Raw genomic sequence first — 20,936 nt, 5'->3', positions numbered from 1 at the left:
CAAGTATCGTTTGCCAAGTTCTAAGGTCACTGAATTCAGTTTGCTTATCCAGACTGCCTGTTAACGCTCGGCAAGTGTCCAGGGATGCCACCCCAGGTCACCAACTCGCATCCCATTAAAACATTGTATCAGTTAGTTTGCTTTGTCTGTTTGCCTGAAACCATTTTCTCTCTTCTGAAATGCTACAATACAGTATTGGCCGCAAGTCAATATTTGTATGTTATCTTCTCTAGCGATGAAGTTGAAAAACTACAATTCTAGACATGCAGGTATTTGGAAGGAAAACTATGTGAACTTGATGGAGTGTGTGTAACTAATGGCATTTAATTTTGTTGTGAGGTGTAATGACAGTAAAGTAAATTAAACTAAACTAAAAGGGGGTATTCTGCAAAGTTTGGTTTTATACCACAATACATCTGATCAACAAGCTATCCTACTTGGTTAGTGGTCTGGTGAATCAGGATCTTAATTCAATCCCACTTTTCCAACAGCCTGTTTGTAAGTCTCATGGCTAGGATAGGGCTCTTCCTCATCTACCTCTTCCTTCTGAGTTTGCAATCAGAAGAATGATTGAAATATTTTTGTTGGATATAATACCCAAATGTTATGATAAAGGGACTGTATATCTAGTTTTGCATGTATTGACAGCAGCAAGGATTGTTTTTTCACAATATTGGGAAAATGTGAACACCCCATCAGATGGGGATGTAATTCAGAAGATACTAGATTGTGCAGAGAGGGATAGATTGTCATTAAAAATAAAGGACAAAATAAACACAGAATATCAATTAATATGGAATAGGTTTTATGAGTGGTTAGAGATAAGAGGTAGAAAATAGGTGAAGAAAGACTATTGTTATGTATGAATTAAATATATAAGAGGGTTTATAATTACAAACAAATTGATATAATTTATAGAACTATAAATAAGGTAAATCAACTTAGTTAAAATGATTGAGTTACACTACTATTACTGTTATCAGTATACACGTCAATATCTCCATTTGTATTTGTTCTGATTTTTTGTAAATTATATACTCTGACAATACACTGTATTCAAAATGTTTATGAATAAAAATAAAACATACACCCCAAAAATAAAAGAGAATAATAATTGGGGGTTCACAGATGTTAATTAAAAAAACAGACTCAAGTGGGGTCTATGGAAATGTACTGGCCATTAAAACCATTTTGTAGATTCTTGGCCCTGGCTTTCAGGACATTACCAATGTAACTTTCCTTTGCTGCATCATTCTGCATATCAACATTTGGAAGACTAAATTGATCAGAACAATTGTCCAGGGAAAGATTTTCCTCCCTGTCTGACGTTGGCATCACCAAAGCTTGCAGGGAATCACACAATTAGAAAAATAGCCTTTTCGCATTCTTACTAGAAACCGTGAGCTTCAAGTGATGGCTGGGATGCAGCTACAAATAAAATAAATCATCCTGTTTTTACTCTCCTATACCTTTTCCAATGCTACCTTCCCCGCCTTCCACTGAGGATGTATCACATTTGAACTGCTTTCTAGAGTCAGATGCCTGGTTGTACAAACTGTTTGAGAAACACAATGATCTTTATAAGAATTGCAGTGTCTTTTGTTTGAGAATGTTTAAACACACCCATCGCTTCATCTACCCTGCATTTACTTCACTTGCCTGGCCCTCAACCTTCTACCATTTTGCATGCAGGCACACATAAGTACACACACACACACACACACACACACACACACGCTACATTGTTGTTATTGATGCCTGTAGTAGTAGTGGGGTGAGGGAGGGAAAGATACCCACCCAGAGGTCATGCCCAGCGTGGGAAGCACTTGTTAAATTATGCCAGTGAGACAGTCTGGTAATCAGAGAATGAGACCAAGGTGCCTTTTTCTCTTTAATAGATCCAGAAAGTTGAATTTATAAAGGGTGGAAAAGGAATTGTGAAAATCTTTCCCTTCCTTCTCCGTTATACTTTAAGAGCTTTCTCTTTCTTAGGAACCTCCCCCAAGAGACCAAACCAGAAGCCTCTTTCGACATGAATACCTGACAAGTTTTTAATGTGACAAGTATTCACTAAATTTAGCCTTTGGAAATGAAATGGGAGGGGGAGAAAAGAAAAATAATGAGTGATGGAAAGGTAACCTAATGCTGTCTATTTTTTTTTAGTTGGAATTGGTTCATTTGTTCTTTTCTCCTCTGTCTTAAAAGCTTTTAAGGGTAGGCGCCGTAATCTATACACAAATAAGCAATGAGCCCAAAGACAGAGCGAGAAGAGGCACACACACACACGCACACACACTCTCACCTGAAAAGAGGACATGTTCAATCAGGTCTCTTCAGTGCTGCTACAATCAGGCAGGTATTAAATTCCGCCTCTTCAGGCCGATACACTAAAGGGGAGGGCAGGGGATCAGGACTTCCATTTAGGATGGCTGTATCTGCTGAAATGATGGGAATTTAGCCTGGGTTCTAAACAGCGCCAGGTTTTCTTGCAAGCGTTGACAGATCTCTCCACTTTTTGGGCAGCTGCTTTGTATGTATATCTGCACGGGGACACACACCACACACACACACCACACACATGCACAGGCACATTTGGAGGTTAAATCATAATTTCACTTTTTGAATCTGTGAGTCAAAAAGGCGTCAGTTATGAGAAAAATTCAGCAATGGCAAAGAAGCAGTCTCCTTCTTTCCTGTATTTTACAGCCAAAAAGCAAAGGGTGTGTGCACAAACCCCAAACAATTGTTGCTGGAACTATAACTGCAATCTCTTCTGGTACAATCTAACATACTGATGAAATGTATTTTCTATTGTCTTTTGGGGGTGAGGTGGGGCTTCAACGCTTGTCCTTTGGACTCCTTATGTGAGTGCATCAGTAAATTGAACATAATCAGTTTCTTCTTCAAAAAAAGGCTCTCTACTCCGTTACTCCATTGAATTCAATGGGGCTTATTTTTCCACTGGTACATACAGGACTGAATTCCTGAGTTGTTTAATCTGATTCTGAAGATCACAGCTGCAACTCAGACATGTTTAGAAATGTTTGTTATCTTGATAGACAGGTATAGGGCGGAAGGTGAAAGTGAAATAAATAGTTTTAGCAAGATATATAGTTCTATATTTGAAGGTGGTTTAGAATTAAAGTCATTTAGTCTTTCATATTTTTAGCAGAATCTTGTTAGCCAGCAAACTTGGGTGGCAACTCCTATCTGGCCCTGACATTTAAATAGTCCAGAGATCTAGGTATATGAATACTAGTACTATTATAAATCATTGTAAGCAAGAGGTTTTTTTGACATGTATGTCTCTAATCTATATGACCACTGCATTGCTAATATGACACTGATCACCATCAGACAACAAAGCAACAAGTAAAAAAAAAAAGAGCTTGATCTGCAATGCCTATTGCTTCTTGCTAGTATTGTCTTTAGTTGATATTACCGTAGTACTCAGATTAGGAGAACAACTTCTGAAATAGAATTGGAGAAATCCTGAGAAATACATGTCTGGCCTGTTAGATAACAGGAGAGGCAACCTCCCCTGGGTTGTAAAACACTCCTGAAATAGAGTTAAAAACTTGAGATATTTCCTAAAATTAACGGCTATGCATTCGTTTGATTGTTGAGCTAATGAATGCCGTTCGTGATAGCTAAAAATCAGCTTTTGCAGTTCTTGGTGATTCTTCTGGTTTGCTTCCCTTGAATGCATAATTTGCTTTTCTTTTTATCCTGAACTATCCGTGCCCCTCCTTTACTATTTTACAATCACATTTGCAGCAGGAAGGGTTGGTATAATCCAGAGCGATAGATTTCATAATACATTTAATTAAAGGTGGTATCTGTCAATACTGTAACTGTTTTAATTGGAGGTTCCCCTTAATCTCAGGAAATTTGGGCATCTGTTGCATAGATGGAGAAAAGAAAGCATTTCCAATGTTGCCATAGCAAAATGGGCCAAAGTGGGTATTTTGTTAGTGATTTGGTCAGTCTGTCCGTCCATCCATCCATCCATCCATCCATCCAGGAAAACATCAGAACTGATCATGAAGCCTCTTGCATACATTTTTAAATAGCTGCCAACTATTTCCCTAGATTCTTATAATACATCAAGAGAGTCAACATCTTGTCCTTCAACCAGGATGCTTACAGGACATTGTTCAGTTATACTGTTGCAAACTGTTTTGTTGCAATCCCAGTTTTACTCAGAAATTCAACTAAGCTTTCTTTGTGTTTGGTCTCATATAGTCTACTAAGCCATAGTTTGATTCATTGTATGCTATCAAGTTGGGCCTGACTCTTAGTAACTAAATGGATAGATTCTCTCCAGGAATAGCTTGCTTACCCAGTGACTACTAAATAAACCATTATGCTCATTATAGCTTAGGATATTAGCCTATTATGTCAGCTCAACTGTTTTGCTTGGTTCGAAGCTTTAAATAACCCCGATTTTAGTGGTTGTTAGGGGCTAACATGCTCTTTGCATCCACAGGGTAGAAGCTGTTTCAGAGGTGATTATGATTGGAAGAGGAGCCAACAGATAAGATTAAAGCCTTCCCTATTCCAGCACCCCCATTCCTTCACTGCTATTTCTCCACTCGAAATTCCTTGCTTTTTTTTTCTTTTTGAAGTGTCAGAACCTTATTACATGCAATCGTATGACATGCAATAAATTTCCTCTGACATTCTTAACTTTTTCTTGAGTATTTATTTTAAATCTTGGAAAAGAGTTTGTGTTGCCACATCAGGATTCTAAAAGTCCTTGCTGCTTCCTAATTATATGGGATTCCTCCTCCCATCCTTTCAAGAGATAATAGACCTTGTAATGCCCGGGTGCAGATTAATAAACAGAGATAGAGACAAATTAATTTCCCTTAGCAGATAAAACAGAACTGGGAAGGCCCAGAGGAAAAGGAATGACTGACTAATCCAAGAAGGATTGCCTATCAATAGAAACAACTTTTCTGAAATGATAAGAAAAGGGAAAGAAAGAGGAGGGAGGGAAAAGAACAGAGATGATAAAAGTGGCCAGCACAGAATGCACTTTTAAAGGATAAATAATAAAGTGAAATTGGTAATAAATCTTTCTTATAGCCTTTATTATTTTCTACTTATAATGTTATCTCCTTGTTAAGTGACCATAGTCCTGCTGAAATATTGTGAAAGGATTGCTAGGAAACATAAAAGTTCCACATCCATTTGCAAATAGACAACACTGAGCAGCCATGTTTCCCTTCTCCTTATGCCCAATATAGAAATGGATTGAGGATATAAAAGGGCAGCTGCTCAAGCTGACAATGCAAACTTTGGCTGGATCTGTTGAGGCAGAGTTTGCTCCACAACACCTCTGTGCAAATTTGGAAAGAGCTCTAGATAGAACATGTTTGTAGCTTACCTTCCATCTCACACTCACACCCACATTTTTTTAAGAGGAAGAAGAAAAATCCAAGCAGCTCAAGATGTTACTTAGGTTCCACTCCCCACTTTAAAGTGTGTGAGGCTGAGAAATAGACATCCAAAGGACATCCCCATGGTGTTTAATGGAGATTTGAACCCAACATTTTTGACCTCGGTCTGCTATTCTTATGGAGGTGGAATGTGTTTAACCAGGTTGGGTATTGGACTTTGTGAAGGCAACTAGTAATCTTGGTGATAAGTAGTATCTTAGCATCATAAAATCTGCATAGAAAGCTATTACAGTAAAGAATGTGAACACAGGTAGAAAGGCTAATAATCTCAGAGGCGCTGTTAACCAAAATATCAGAATGAATCTAACTGCCACAAGGAGAGCAAAATAAAACAAACAGTAAAAAAAACCCAGATGAAAATAACAGATAATGGAGATGACAGCACAAGTAAGAACTAGAATGGGCTGCTACATTTTTCTTTTTAAAGATTCAGGTGGACAAACATTTATTAGAACAATGTGGATGGTTAATATTAATCTCCCTACGCTGGAAGGCATTGGCCACCTGGGTACTGCAGAGCAATTGGAGTAGACTTTCCCTAAAAGCTTGGCCCAGATGACTGGCAATTATGGAACAGTAGCTGTGGCCACCCTCTTAACACCCCTCCCCCCCAATAATACCGGAAGACCATTTAATTGGGGCAACTCTGGGACAAATCTCCTTCTATAGGAATGGATGATTCATACTTGATTCAAACAGTGAAGGAGCTGAAATGAAATGCGATAAGCTTTTTTGGCACTGATATCTGTTGGCATCGTGGAGAGTTAAACAACCTGATCACTCATCCTCTAATAACGTTTGAGTGACTCTCAGGTTCAGTAAGTTCCCAACATCCATTAGACATTTTATAAAATCATAGCTGTTGAATATCAATTCTTGGGAGGAATCTTTCCCCCTGAACTGAGAAGAGTATGGGGGGTGGGATATAAATTTAGAATGTTTTTGAGACTGTAGGTAGATTTTTTTTTTATAGTTTTTATAATATTAAAATTCATGGAGTAGTATTATAACAGGAGAAGCAGGACAATTGTGATAAACCTGTAGTTTAACCTGCAAGAATCATAATATCTATAATAAGAGACCCTTTCCTCTATCTGTTCCAATTCAGACAGATCAGTTAATCTTGGCCATACAGTCTTTACAAGCATGTGGAAAAGGAACTTGGAGGTTCAGCCCAGGAGGAGATGGTTTCTAAAGTTTGCCATGTACTATATACAGTAACCCAGAGGCAGAATACAATGTTCACTGCTTTCCATATTTCTAGGTCAATACATATTTTAGGTTCCTGACTTCACAGAAGGAAAAATAACTGGTCAAACTGGCACCTATTATATATCTTACATTAACTTCCTTCATTCACATCAACTAAAGAATCTGTCCAGCATATCTAGAAGGAATCACTTTGGAGAGGAAGGGTATTTTCACAAATATAATTTTGTTGCATATATGCTGTGTTACTTAGGGCAGCATTACACCTCCCTGTCCCACTGGTTGCTGTCACACCAGTTGGAGGCTTTTTTCTGAGTGCATGCTGCCCTAAATTGTATATACATGCAATACGATACTTATTTTTAAACGTATTTTCCTAGTTTGGTGCCAATGAAAAGCTTCCGACTCCTACCTGTTGTTGGTGCTATAAGCTTGCATAGAAAGAGATTATTCTGTATTGATGGAAAATATGAGCATTAAAAAACATTTGCATTTTTGAAATACCAGAACTTGCAAGATTAATTGCTTCTCTTTGACCCTTGCTCTTTTATGTCCTGGTTCTAAAGAGAAGAAAATCCCATTCCAACAGAATTTGCTTCCCAGGAAAGGTGCTTTGGATCTCAGCCTAGTTTGGCTTTATAAAAATCAGCGGGAGATGGCTTAATGATTTACTGGGGGGTGGGTGGGGAGGGGAAGGGTAAAGGGAGAAGCCCCAGGTGTGTACCATATTATAAAGAATGGCTGCTGGAGGCAGCTGGAATGCAGGTTTCCCTGCCTTATGTTGGAGGGATTTGATACAAGAGTTGCACCCAGAGTGAAAGTTTGTTTGGTTTCTAACAAAACCAACCGTTCTGCAACATAATTGCTCTACAAAAATGAAACCAACTGCAATTCTGTGCGCACAAAATAATTGCCATTGGACTCAATATAATTTGCTTCTTAGTAAACATGCACAGAATTATCCTGTGTGCTTATGATAACTAATTGCTGCTTTTAACAGATTGTTTTCTTAGCCTGTTTTTCATTTGATTTATATGAATACCGGATTTTATTTCTGTTTTTATTATATGCCACACTGAGAGCTATTAGACACCAACCCACTAATAAATCTTGGAAATAAATAAATAAAATTAAATACATGTAATTCCTGCTCCAAGCGTCTTTTCAAGGGAATACATCACTCCGAGCATCTTATTAATGCGGAATAAAACACAGAAAAGAGCCATTTTAAAAAACAGTTCCGTACTGAGCGAAAAAGCGGGGTGGGTTGTTTTTTGGGGGATTCAGTTCTCAGCTTGTTTGTTTGTTTTTAAACCAACAACAATTGGAATCGCCAATTTCTTTGGCTGTTTTCTGACCAGCCTTGCGTCAAAGTTCTATGCACGACATTCAGCGGGATTTATTTACATGGGATTGTGGATCGCCTCCTTTTTAAAGCAGTGGGCGCGCAATCCCACTTCTTACTAAGGAGAGACTGGAAAGTCCTGAATTGCGATAAGCGGTTGTTCGGAATTCTGCACCCTTTCTCTCCGTCCCCCCTCCCCCCCCTTCGCCCGGCCCTAGTCTCCCCGGTTCTTCTTTTACCTCGGCGGGCATGACCGCTTTAAGGGCTAGGCTTGGTGGCGTTGCCTTTTTAAGAAGGCGCCAGCCTCTCGTGGCATCTGGGGGGCCTCCCTTCTCCCGTTCTTCAGTCTCTTCTCTCCTCCTCTCGTGTGCGGATACGGGCAGATCTGAACGCCCCCTAGAGGCGAAAGCCGAGAAGTACTGTGATTAGCAGCAGCCCTTTGAATGTGTGTCTCAGTCTGCCTGCCCGGGAAGTCAGAGCGAGACTGGAGTTCCATTGGAACCCCGCGCTGCATTCCATTCCCTACCATTCCCTTCATGCTGGGCAGCAGCGGCGGCGGCGGCAACGGCGGCAGCGGCAGCAGCAGCAGCAGCGACACGGCCAAGGAGGCTCCGAGCCCCGAGTTGCAGCGTGGGGGGCTGCTTGGCGTGGAATGTAAATGATGATGGCTGGCTCGTTCGAACCGAGCGCCGAGGCAAACTGTAAGTCATCCCCTCGAACTTTCCCTCTTTAGCTCCTCCGAGGATCCGCTTTGTAACATTTGTCGGATTGTACAATTTTGTAGAGCGGGGTGGGGTGTGCGTGTGTGTGTGTGTGTGGGGGGGGAAATGAAGCGCATCGCGGTGTATTTCCCCCCCCTCATAATTGCGCCCCGTAGCGAGGGGGCGACTCGTTTAGCCAGGGCGACGGCGAGGGAGCGAGTCGCGGAGCAAACCCGGGGATTGCGAGGCTTTCTTCGCTCGTGGGGGTGGAGGAAAGCCCCGCGCGGCTTGTGCCGGGAGAGCTCTGCAGCCCGTGGTTTATTTATTTAATTTATTTATTTGTTTCTTTACGGCTCTCGCGTGCGGGAGCCACAGCGGAGTTTGCTAGATTGTTTGGCTGGGTGGGAATCGGTCGCCGGTAACACTGCTGCGATTCGGCTTGTGTGTGTGTGTGTGTGTGTGTTTGTGCTGCGTGTGTGTATTGAGGAAGGTCGTAAATTAGGGAGAGCGCGTCACACACCCACACACACCCCGGCGTGGAATTGAATGGGATGGGTGGCGAGGGAGAAAGGGGCGTTTTGCCTGATTGAAAAAGATTTCGCGGGGGTGAAAATCGGGCTTAGGGAGAAAACTGGCTCTCAGTTGCTTGCCTAAAAAACGTGGCAGGCAGGCAGGCTGGCTGGCAGGCTGGCTGGCTGGCTCGGTGCGGGAAGAGTTGACACTGAGACGTGTGGAGCGTTTGCAATTAAAAAAGTGCCCAAAGAGGAAACCGGCAGCCTTTGGAATGGACAAAAAGGGCGTGTGTAGCATAGTAGTTGGCGGCGGCGGCGGCGGCGGCGTGAGGGAAAGCCGCGGAATGGAAAAGCCTGGAATGGAATGCCGCGTGGGGTTGTCACAGCTAAGCGCGGCGCGGAAGGGAAAGCGGCGCGGACGTTGCGGGGAAAGCGGAGCCTCGCTTTTTCTGAAAGGGCTGCAAAAGCTCTAACGCGTTTGTCGGCTGTGTGTCGCCCGGGGCGAAATGTGTCTTTTACGGGGAGGCGAGAACTCCTCCTTGGCAACACCGAGCCTCGGAAGGGAGGAAAGGTAGGCAGGAACTCGCCGAAGGTGTGTATATGTGGTGTGTGTGTTTGTGTGCTTGTGGTGTGTGTGTGTGTGCGTGAGGAGGAATTGCAGCAGAGCCTGAGGTTGGACAAGAGATAGCGAGGTGCGTGCGTGGCTATGGGCAGCGTGGCACTTCGGTTGCCCCCCACCGCTCGTTTCCGCATTTGCCGTGCGCTTGTAAATTATTTTTCGGGGGAATTTGCTGCGCCTGTTTGCGGCTTGCTCTGCTGTGAAGTTGTTGTGGTGGGGCGGGGGGGAGGAGAGGAAAGGAAAGGAGAGGAAAGGAAAGGAGGACCGGCGGCTTTTTTTTTTGCAGGAGGTTCTCTGCAAAGCCGGATGGCGCCCCGCTTCTTAGCCGGAGGCTTTTCAAAGAGAGAATCTGGCTTTGGGAAGACGCGGTCTTCCTAGACTGACTGACCAAGAGCGAGGTCTGGAGGAGGTGGGGGGCGGGGGCGGGGGCGAGGTCTGGAGTCGCTTCGCAGTGCGAAAGTGATTCAAGTCCCCTCACCCACCCACCCCCCACAAGCCGCCTTTCTTGCCGGCACAACGAAGCCGCCGAAGATTGTCGTGTCATTTCTACCGGCGATGTCTGTCTCGGGAGAGGTGAAAAGTTTAGCTGCCGATATATATTTTTTTCGGGAGCGGGGGCGTGAGGGGTGGTGGTGGTGGTGGTGGTGGGAGGGAAGAAAAGGAGACGGTACAGGCAAAGACACCCCTGGCGAAATCGTGCCGATGGAAGGCATCCCCGGAAAGAGCAACGGCCGCAATTCACTGCAGTCTTAAAAGACCTCCGTTTGCCCATTCCCTTCTCTCTCTCTTCCCCTCCCCCACCCACGGTCCAATTTGGGGCCAGTTCTCCATCTCTTGATTCCAGCCTGCCTCACCCGTCCCTAGTTCACCCCTTTAGGTCCCTGGAGTTTAGGAACTTCATCGGGAGAGAGAGGGAGGGAGGGAGGGAGGGATGGAGAAGGAGAGAGAAAGAAAGAGAGAGGAAAGCCCTGGATGACCCCCCCCTCTCCTTAATGGAAGCTCCCCTCTTTCCCTCCCTCCCGCTGAAGTTGGAAATAGGGGCTCCCACCAGCTCCCACCAACACATGAATGATGGTCCCACTTTAAGGTTCTCCCAATGGGGAAAACTGCTCCCCCGCCCTCTGTCTTTCGGGAGAAGGGGAGAGAGAGAGAGAGAGGGAGGGAGGGAGGGAGAAGGGGAGAGAGGGAGGGAGGGAGAGAGAGAGAGAGAAGCCTGGATGACCCCCCTCTCCTTAATGGAAGCTCCCCTCTTTCTCTCCCTCCCTCTGAAGTTGGAAATAGGGGTTCCCACCAGCTTCCACCAACACATGAATGATGGTTCCACTTTACGTTCTCCCAGTGGGGAAAACTGCTCCCCCGCCCTTTGTCTTTCGGGAGGGAAGCTGCCTTTAGCTGTCTGCTGGTCAGCTTCCTTAACAACCGGCAGGAGCCATACTCTCCAGCCAACAGCAGCCCGGTGGCCTTAGCTGTGCCTCCCTTGGCAGCTGGGTGGGGGCTTCCTTGATGGTTACTGCACCAAGGAGTTGCTGAGGGGCAGTAGTTCTACCCCTTTCACTGAGGTCTGGTCCCAACTAGTTACACACACACAAACATGCACACAGATCTGTGCCACAAAAATGCAGCAGGCTTCTGGAGCCTTTGCATAATGCCCGGAAAATGCACACCTATACACACAGCACCATTCTAAGAGGTTGCTCATTCATGAATTCTTGCTGATTATGGTGCAGTTTAAGTGAAGGCTCTGATGTGTTGCCACCCCAGAGTAAGCCTTCGAGTGTAGATGAGAAATCCGAGCTCTGTTCAGTGAATGAGTGCAACTGTGTGTGTAGGCGTGTAGGTGGTGTTCATAATGCATATGTATAAGTCTTCACAATAAACAAGAACGGGAGGTTGTAAACTACCATGAACCCTCTATGCTATATCCAAAGATCATTTGATTTTTTTTAAAAAAAAGCCCATTACTATCCCATGTAGCAGAATTAGCAGCTTGCTTGCATTTTTTTTAGACTAGCTTTCCTAGAGTCATTGATTGTGTCTCTGGGTATGCATGTGCGTGAAAGTGCATATGAATCTAGCATCCGTGTTTATGGCAAATGTGAGTCTCTAGCACATTTGGACATTCAGATGCAAGCTGAATCCAAGTAATTAAGTTGTTTTTTATAAAAAAAAAATCCTTCCTCCTCTCAGGCTTGTGTGTACACTAGTTATCCTCTTTTATCCACTTAATGTTTTCATAATCTTGGCAGTGTGTTTATAAATATTGATTTAGCCTGTAGTTTTGTACATACATTCTTGAGATTCAGTCCCATTGGACTCAGAACTTGCTCTAGAGGAGACATGTTTGGGACTGGACTTGGATGTCTATACTCACCTGCTCTGATAGTAGCAATGTAAGATAAGGAGGATAAAAGCAGAATTTACATGTGATTAGAAGTAGGAGAATAAATCTAATTCAGGATAAGGGAGAGATGTAAAACTGAATCCACGTTCCACTCTTGTAGCCTGCAGTTTGCAGGGTAGCATCTTCAATGTTTTTAAAAAAATCCTTTTTGGTATGTTTGGAGAAGAAAAGTTTAGATTTAAGAAGCCTTTTAGGAAGCACTTTTCCTTCCATTTGAGATGGAATCTGTAAGATTTATTAGGAAACAGTAGAATAGAAATTATACCTCTGGATTTACAAAGGAAAGGGAGTACGGGATGAGCAAAAGCTATTGACTGCCTCAAAGATTATTTGTTTCGAAAATACCATTTCTCTCAGTATTAAAGTCTGATTGCTTCCTGAACAATCTCAAGGTCTTTTGTATGTAGTCACGGGGTAAAATGAATGACTCAGTATCTCCCTTCCGAGATACTGGTGACCAAATTGTGCAGAGCGAGGAAGTCAAACAAAATTAGGCAGACCAAATAAACCAAAAAAACCAACCCACTTTGCATGCGGTGGCAGAGATAATTAAAGTAGGCTATAAAGAAAAGAGGCATTTATTTTTCTTTTTAAAAAAATCTTTTGGTTCAGACTTTGTTTGCATAGTTCAACTTGCTTTATATTAGTAAATTACAGTGCTAGCAGAGCTGAGACAATGTTAAGTCTGTGTGGGTGGGAAGAAAGTTTGGATCCAAAATACTCACATAACAGAGACATTGGGTGGAATGCTAGATTGGCAATCCATTACCTCCCATTCTGGATCTTTGTTTTCTTGATGCCATTCTTTAAGTTGCCTATTAGGGAAAATAGAGGTGTGTGCTGTGTGTGTGATAGATTTCATAAAATAATAGCCAGAGTGTGGCCAGATATTTTATAATAGCCAGATATTTTATAGGTGATGTGCTGGTATGGATTTTAGGGATGCTAGACAAAATATCCATTTTACTCTCTTCCACACCTCAATGGATTCTTGTATCTTGTTTGTTTGTATACTTGTATGTACAGTTATCTTCCATGTTTAGTACCATTAATTTGGGGACTTCTGAATGTTTCATTAAAATGGTAACAACAAGATTTCTAGTTATTTAGGGGAAGATATATAGCTATTCTTTAGGCCACATTTATGCCATGCACGAGATCTTAATTTTAGTTTCAGAGATTTCCAAACTACAAAAAGCAACATTTGGAAAGACATTTGCCCAAGACATTGGGAAAGCTATTGTTAGTCAACTAGCAGCCTTTCCCAACCTATGCCATAGATTTTTGTAATTTGTTTGCTGTGGTGAACTGAATTCTTGTGGTTCATAAGCCATGGTGAATGGTTGGGCATGTTGTGTGAACCTAGAAAATTCTAGTTATTCAACAAAGCATGGTTAAGCAAACTATGGCTAGATATAGTTAATGAAGCATATCGGTATAAAGCAAACGGAAGTTTTTCCCTAATTGACAAAACAGGTTCCATTGATTTTATTTTCTTGAAAAGAAGTATAGTATACAATGGTTACTTTGCCGATTAGAGTGCTTAATTTGTTGTTCTATCTCAGATTTTGAAATGTTCCTGAAAGCTTTGCTGTTAAATCTTGATATATCACCATTCGGATACTTGAGCATTTACCGATTATAACATCAGTACCTTGCCAAGTTATGAGTAAATAGAGGTCTAGATTCTTGCCATTGCCATGCATGTTTGACTGTATGTCTGTATGTATGTCCATGCATTTTGCCATATTGGAGATATATGTATTCAGTGTTGACCTGTTTAATTCTTGGTGTTCTTTGAGTTTGCTCCTCTTCCTGTTACTTCTTCAGTAGGCGGCAAGATAAGATCATCTGATGATGATGTTTCTCAACCAGGACAACTTTAAGATGTGTGAACTTCTACTTCCTGAATTCCCGACCCAGCATGTTGATTTAGCCTAATGACAGAATGTCAAGAAGAGAAGCAAGATCTGAGAACACCAAGAACCCAACCTAAGCATTTCTCCCCTCCCTGTGTGCTTTAAGCGTCCAACTGCTTTCAGACTTTTGGTCAGAAATTTCCATTTGAACAATGTCTATATGTTTACCTTGTTTTCTTTTGTTTCTTTTTTTTAAAGCATGCTCACTTCGAGTTATTGCTACCTTTATAACACACAACTAAGTCGTTGCTCTTGAATGAAGGTGGACATAAGCTTTCTTTGCGCTTTAGGATGGATAGGCGCAATTCATAGCCAAACAAACCATCAGATGTTAGTGACAGGACCAAGAAATTGGGTTTTAATTTTCTGCCATTTTCCCATAGATGTTAGTAGATTGGCTTCTGTCTGCTGAAAACTTGTCTGGTCTTGGAGTAGGTCATGAGAGATTGCCTTAAGTAAAGCAAAATAAAGGTGAGCAGTGCTCAGTAGTGACACTTTTGCTGGTTCTAAAAGGTGGAGAGGCTTGGTTGTTTTGTTTTGTCTTCTTCACCTGTGCCATTCATTGTCTTTGCACGGAGGAAAAAAGAGTCTGGATTGCATTTCTGCAGTTTGGAAATCAAACCTTGCTTTTAAAATCAGGGCTCGGGTTTTTGTCTCATTAAAAGCAGAAATGGAATAGGTTGAGGAAAGGCAGAGGATGTGGAGGAAAAACACAAAATCTCTGAATGAAAATCAAGGATTGTAGCTTAGTTTGGTTGCTGCTTAGCGGTTATCCAGGCCAAAAGGACACAAAGGCAGGTGTTCCTTTCTTCTCTTCCATTGTTGCCAACAGAACTACCAGCTCCTGTTTTCCAAAAAGAAAATTTGGAGCAAGAAAGAAAACGGGTAGCAGAAATCTTACAAGAACTGTATGCGTTTGGAGGAAGCGGAAATTTCAAATTAAAGCAGTACCAGCCTTCATCTTTATATGTTTTTACTGTCCTTGTCAGTCCTAGGTTTTGATTTCTGCCTGAATGGAAGCTTTTCACTTGAGGAGACCCACAATTTTCTATACCATATAGGCTCCCTGGAATCTGTGCGAGTCCTCTTGCAACGATACAGTTATGGGTGTCACATCCAGCTCAATTTGTTTTTAACTACATCACTATCCTTAACAGTCTCCTTTGTAGGGCAGTTTGAGCAGAGCATGAAATGAAGAAGAACATTAATTAAATGTTTTGGCCAGCCCTAGAAGAAAAAAAAATCAACATAATTCTGTATGCTATCATGGTAGTATATAGTACTAGCTCTATACCCATGCTTCGCTATGAAACTATATGATCGGGCTTAGTTCTTGGGGAGGAAAATAAGGGGAAAAAAATTGTGCCTCTGCCTACCAGCATCCATCGGTATTCAGCTGACTAGTATCCTGTCAGCATGTAAGAGAGTTGAGGGATGTTTGGAAACTGAATCAGTATTGCTGTGTGAGCAAGGGGGAGACAGCAAGGAGCCTGGGCATGGATTAGCTCAACTGTTCTGTACTAAAGCTGGTTGCTTCTGCAAAACTAAAACTGAAATGCCTCTCTTCTGCTTGTGTTTTGCATTTGGAACAGATTTTTTTTCAGGTGGGAAGGGGGAGTAGAACTCCTTAGCATCAGAGCATGTTAATAATAATATACAAAATAATAATGCTCTGATGGTCAGTTTGAAAAATCCTTTCTTAGTGAGCACCTAGAAGCTGAGAGGAACACACGTGCCAAATTTCAAGTTTGTAGCAGCGGTGGTATTCTGCAGGTTCTGACCAGTTCTGGAGAACTGGTAGCGGAAATTTTGAGTAGTTTGAGGAATCGGCAAATGCCACCTCTGACTGGAGATTTTACAGTATCCTTCCCTTGCCACGCCCACTAAGCCACACCCACAGAACCGGTCATAAATTTTTTTGAATCCCACCACTGGTTTGTAGGCTTCACAATTCTGGAGATTTTGTGATGATGAGTGAGTGGTATTTCACGCACACACACACACATATATATGGCATTCAGCTTTGTTCGGGTATTTTTCCACATCATTGTAGTTGTGCTGTTAAAGTTGTAGCAACGTTTCGGCAGAATCTCATCTGCCATCATCAGGCTTCTGTAGTACAGAATGCCTGATGATGGCAGATGAGATTCTGCCAAACGATGCCTGATGATGGCAGATGATTGCTGAAAAGCACAACTACAATGATGATGTGGAAAATACTCCGAACAAAGCTGAATGCCATACATGTAAGTACCACGCTAAAAACTTAAGAAAACACACACACACACACACACACACACACACACACACATATATATATAGACACACACACACACACACACACACACATACATAGAGAGAGCAAAGGTGGATCAAGGTGTGCTGAGTTCTCAGGTCACCCCAGCTACATATTTGATTTCAGTTGAACTCCTTTTGCTGGTCTGCAATTAGTTTGCTAACTTACCTTTACAAGCATGCTTCACTAACAGTTTCACATAGTTCATTTCTTGTTATTTTTATGGTGCAAACAAAGTGCCTTTCCCTAGAATGCTGCCATGTGTTTCATTCTGTAGTAGTAGTAGTAGCTTATTTATTAATAAGTTAATTAGTTTATTAGTTCATCATAATTAGTAATTAGTTTATTAGTTCATCATAAATATACTGGCTCCCCCAAAATGAAGCTGGGCAGTCCTTTTGCAGTTAGAGACTGCACTGATACTTTTCTAATTTTGAGTGTGGTGTTGGGGGAAATGGTTACTATTATGTAATGTATATGTGGGGTAAGACTCAGATTTTCTTTGTTTCATTTGGGGTTATTTTAACATTTTCATTTTGGTGTGTAAATCCAGTTAGATGCCTTCTAAATCTGATAGCTTTCTATCCAGTAAAATAATTGATGGAATTTTTCCTTCAGTGTTTAGAAGTTTGCCACTGAACCTGGCCATCTTGTTTCTGAGACTGTGTTACCCAGTTGAACAGTCGTGGTGTCAAAGTCGGTTTCAATGAGGGCTGCATCAGCGTTGTGTTTGACTTTGGCGGGAGCCAGCAGGGATGTGTGGTCAGCTCGACGTCATTTGTGTTGGGGGTGCCTGTGGCGCCAGCAAAAATGGGCTCCGAGCTCTGTTTTCGCAACAACCTCCTGCAACTTTCTGTCAGCAAAAACGGAGGTTGGTTTTTCACTGGTAGAGGCACCACAGGTCAGTTCTTCACTGTTTCCAGGGCAACCCTGTAGGCCAGATATAAGCACTGCACAGGCCGAATCCAGCCCACGGGCCTTGAGTTTGACACTCCTGGTATACAGAGTGTGAAATGTATCTCTCAGATATACATACATTACTTAAAATGGTTGTTCACACATCCTGTTTGCTGTAGGAAAACAATGCCCTCTTCATAAATACATTTGATCCTTTAAATGGGTAACTGTTTGAAGGCAACGGTACCTTCAACATATTTTTGTCTTCAGGTTCCATTTCCTTTCCTGAATATTGATTCTGTTGACTGGGCCACATTGTCCAGAGAATTTGGGGGTTGTTAATCCCTGCTTGGAAATGAATCCAACTATACAAAGGTCTTCATTTGTTCTGATTGGATTGGTGACATAGTATTAGTGCTTGAAATACATAGAATTAATTTTGCTGATTTCATTTATTTTTATAATTAATTGAAGGTGGCAAACTATTTTCTCCACAACAATCCTCAGAGATTAGTTGGGCTGAGATAGATTAACTAGCCTAAAGTCACCTAGCCAGCTTTCATACCCAAACTGGGAGTAGAACTCAGAGCCTCCTAGTTTTTAGCCTGATGCCTTAACCAAACTGTCTCTGATTTAATTGATTCTGTTGTGGTCATGAAATGTATTGGAGTCTGCCCTGATGGTGAAGTGGTTAGAGTGCAGTATTGCAGACTAATTCCCCCCTCAGTCTGGTGTTTGATCCTGACAGGGTTCAAGGTTGATTCAACCTTCTATCCTTATGAGGTTGGTAAAATGAGGGCCCAGATTGTTGAGACAATATGTTGACTTTGTAAACTGCTCAGGAGTGTTGTGTATAATCTCTATATTCTGTCACCATGAAGGGATATTCTCCTTTTATTGGAGCTCCATTCAGTATTTTTAACACAGCATGCTCAATGTAAGAGCGTAGTGGGGAAGCCTTCAGCAAATTGGTAGGTATTCTGTTGCTTACTCAATATTGAGCACACCAGATACCAAATACCAGATTGAAGTCACAGAGTGACCACGACATAGTATAAGTATTCTAGGTTGCAACTTTCTGGATTGTTTTTGGCAAACCATCTTCCCCAAAATAAAATCAAAAATAATTGAATTGGATTCATTTATTTATAACACTTGTTTTACTTCCAAGGTATTGTCTGTAATGTTCCTTCCTCCAGTTCCGACTTCCCCTGACCCCCACTTCCCAAAACAAACAAACAAAAAAAACCCACTGAGAAAGTTTGGGCTGAGAGAGAGGTATGGGATCAAGGACTCCCACTGAGTTTCCATGGTTAAGTGTGGACTTGGATCTTAGTGTCTCCACAATCTTAATTGCCAACCTGTGCTGGCTCCAGGATTTTATCTTCATTTCCAGCTTTGCAATGTATACTTTGAATGAATGGAATGCAGTTGTTTCATTGCTGCTATTTAGCTTGTCTGAAAAGAAAGGTAATAGGTTACTAATCTGAATTAAGTGACCTTTCATATAAATCCAGGAGCAGACAATAGTTGTTGTCAGTTGTGTTAATGGGTGTGGGAAAGATATGGAAGAGGCTATTTGTTACTAATGTCTTTCTGGATGATATTTTTTCCACTCTGGCCTGTCTCTGACACCCAAGGCCACCTCTTGGGTGGTATTTCTGCAGCTTGTAAAATAACAGGATGCTGTGTGTGCAGACATGCACAACTTATTGTGATATTGGTTGTTGAGTAGTTTGATCAAGACCCTTTTGGAGATTGGATCCTAAAGTGGCAAATACTGTAAAATGAAGGTGTATTTAGAAAATTTAGCCCATCTCAAATATGTATAATTCCTTTTTCATAAAATAATCACTTTTGACCCACTTTACTTTTGACCCACTAAGAGGAGTCAGTCCAATTTTACCCTGTGAAGAGCAGCTGTTCAACCTTTCTAGGGTCAGCCAATTATCCCAACAGCAGCTAAAGAACGAAAGCCTGTGACTTTACATTGTTGTGAACAGAAAATAAAATTGTAAAACTAACTATAACAACCATGGCAAAAGAAAGCAAAGAGAACACCAACTGTGATAGGCACTTTGGGTGCAATCCCAAAATATCTGGACCACCACTTGAACTTCCATTGACAAAACCACCACCAGTCAATTGCAAAAGGCAGCTTTACTTGGAATAGCTTATCTGCATCTGTATCTTTAACACTATTCAATAACATCTCCCTATCCCAAAGTCTTTGGGAAGGACTTGATAGGTGGATAAAAATGCCAAATTCAGTCTAAACAAGTTGGCTGGCTGTGCGAAGGATCATAATAATCTTACCTGCATTTACTTGTGCCAGCAGTCTTTACTTTTGGAAAAGATGTTTCTGTTATAGGCTGACTCTTGCTGAATGACATAATTTTCTTGATGTCATCTATATTCCCATACCCTTCAAACCTTAGGCAATTGATCACATTCTAGAAGCTACAGAAAAAATTAACTAATCATCAAGAATTTTGTCTAAAAACAAGTAAGCTTTGTACATTTGATGTTTTGTTAATTAATTCCTCAAGACCTATCCTGTCCAATCTCCTCTTTATTCCTGCCCAAGAAAATGCTTCCAGTCCCTTTTCATTGCAAAAAATGGCTACACTTTAGAGGCTAAACCTCAGTCCAAATTAAAGGAAAGGGTTTGATGTTTTCCCCTGTACATTTTTAATGAATGAAGTTCAGCAAATTCATATTATATAATTAAAATGTTGTAAGGTCAAGTTCATAGTTTGGAATGTTTTATAGCTGCAAAACTATATAGCTTTCCAGATATTAACTGAATTACAATCCTAGATTGTCTCTTCACTGAGAACCAGTATGGTATTTAAAATCTTGGAAATTCAGATCTATCCTCAGCCATGGGCCAGTCACCCTCTCTCCTTCAGACCCTGCCTCAGAGATAGGATAAAATGAAAGGAGAACCTCATGTAAATTACCCTGAGGTTTTGGGGAAATGGGGAATATCAGTTGCATAAATAACTTTACCATGCTGGGTGGGAACAGCTGGGAGCTGTAGTTACCAACAGCTGCATGGCCACTGGTTCCCCACTGCTACTTTATAAACTTTATAAACAAGAAGCTTTGTGAAAGCAGCACTAAATGGAATGGAAAGACAAAGAAGGTGGCTGCAATGGTTTATTGTTGCAGAACAGACAATTGCCATTTATAATGCCCACCTTGGAGCTATAGTTGGGTTGAGGTGGTAATGTTCTGTGGGCAATCTGGAGTCACTTCATTGTTGTCATGGATAATGACGTCCTCACTGCTTTGTGTACCATTGCAGACTCAGCAGGCTGTCAGGAATCTCAATGGTTTTTCCAAGCCACCTGAGTGACTGCCACTCTCCTTGCATTAATAGACCAGATGTGGCCAGAAAGTAAAGGTTCTTGACCACCAAAAGTTCAGTATTAGATGTCTTGACCACTGAGCTGTCTGCTGCTGGACTGTTGGTCCAAAGACTGCCAATCTATCACCCTCCAAAAATAGCACACCTCACACTGTTTCTTTATCTTTTACTTCCACATTCAGAACATTTATGTCCTGCA

General features: G+C 41.7%; 1 protein-coding gene across 6 annotated transcripts in view; it reads left to right on the top strand.

The window, feature by feature from the left end:
* Window positions 1-8,346: 8,346 nt before the first annotated feature.
* PLXNA1 (plexin A1) overlaps window positions 8,347-20,936 on the top strand; it is a 391,291-nt gene continuing 378,701 nt past the window's right edge. Inside the window, exon 1 of one of the 6 annotated variants that reach the window (XM_087923772.1) lies at window positions 8,347-8,720. The gene's annotated coding sequence lies outside the window, so the exon portion shown is untranslated. Of the gene's footprint in view, window positions 8,721-9,428; window positions 9,524-9,581; window positions 9,825-20,936 lie in introns of those variants that run through there. The other 5 variants (XM_087923767.1, XM_026723218.2, XM_087923771.1 and 2 more) reach the window with 5 other exon arrangements.

This window comes from Pseudonaja textilis, chromosome 2, assembly GCF_049901715.1.
Source record: "Pseudonaja textilis isolate UNSWEBS1 chromosome 2, rPseTex1.2, whole genome shotgun sequence".
NCBI lineage: Eukaryota > Metazoa > Chordata > Lepidosauria > Squamata > Elapidae > Pseudonaja > Pseudonaja textilis.
Note: the sequence above shows the minus strand (reverse complement) of the source record. Positions and strands in the feature narration are given on the sequence as shown.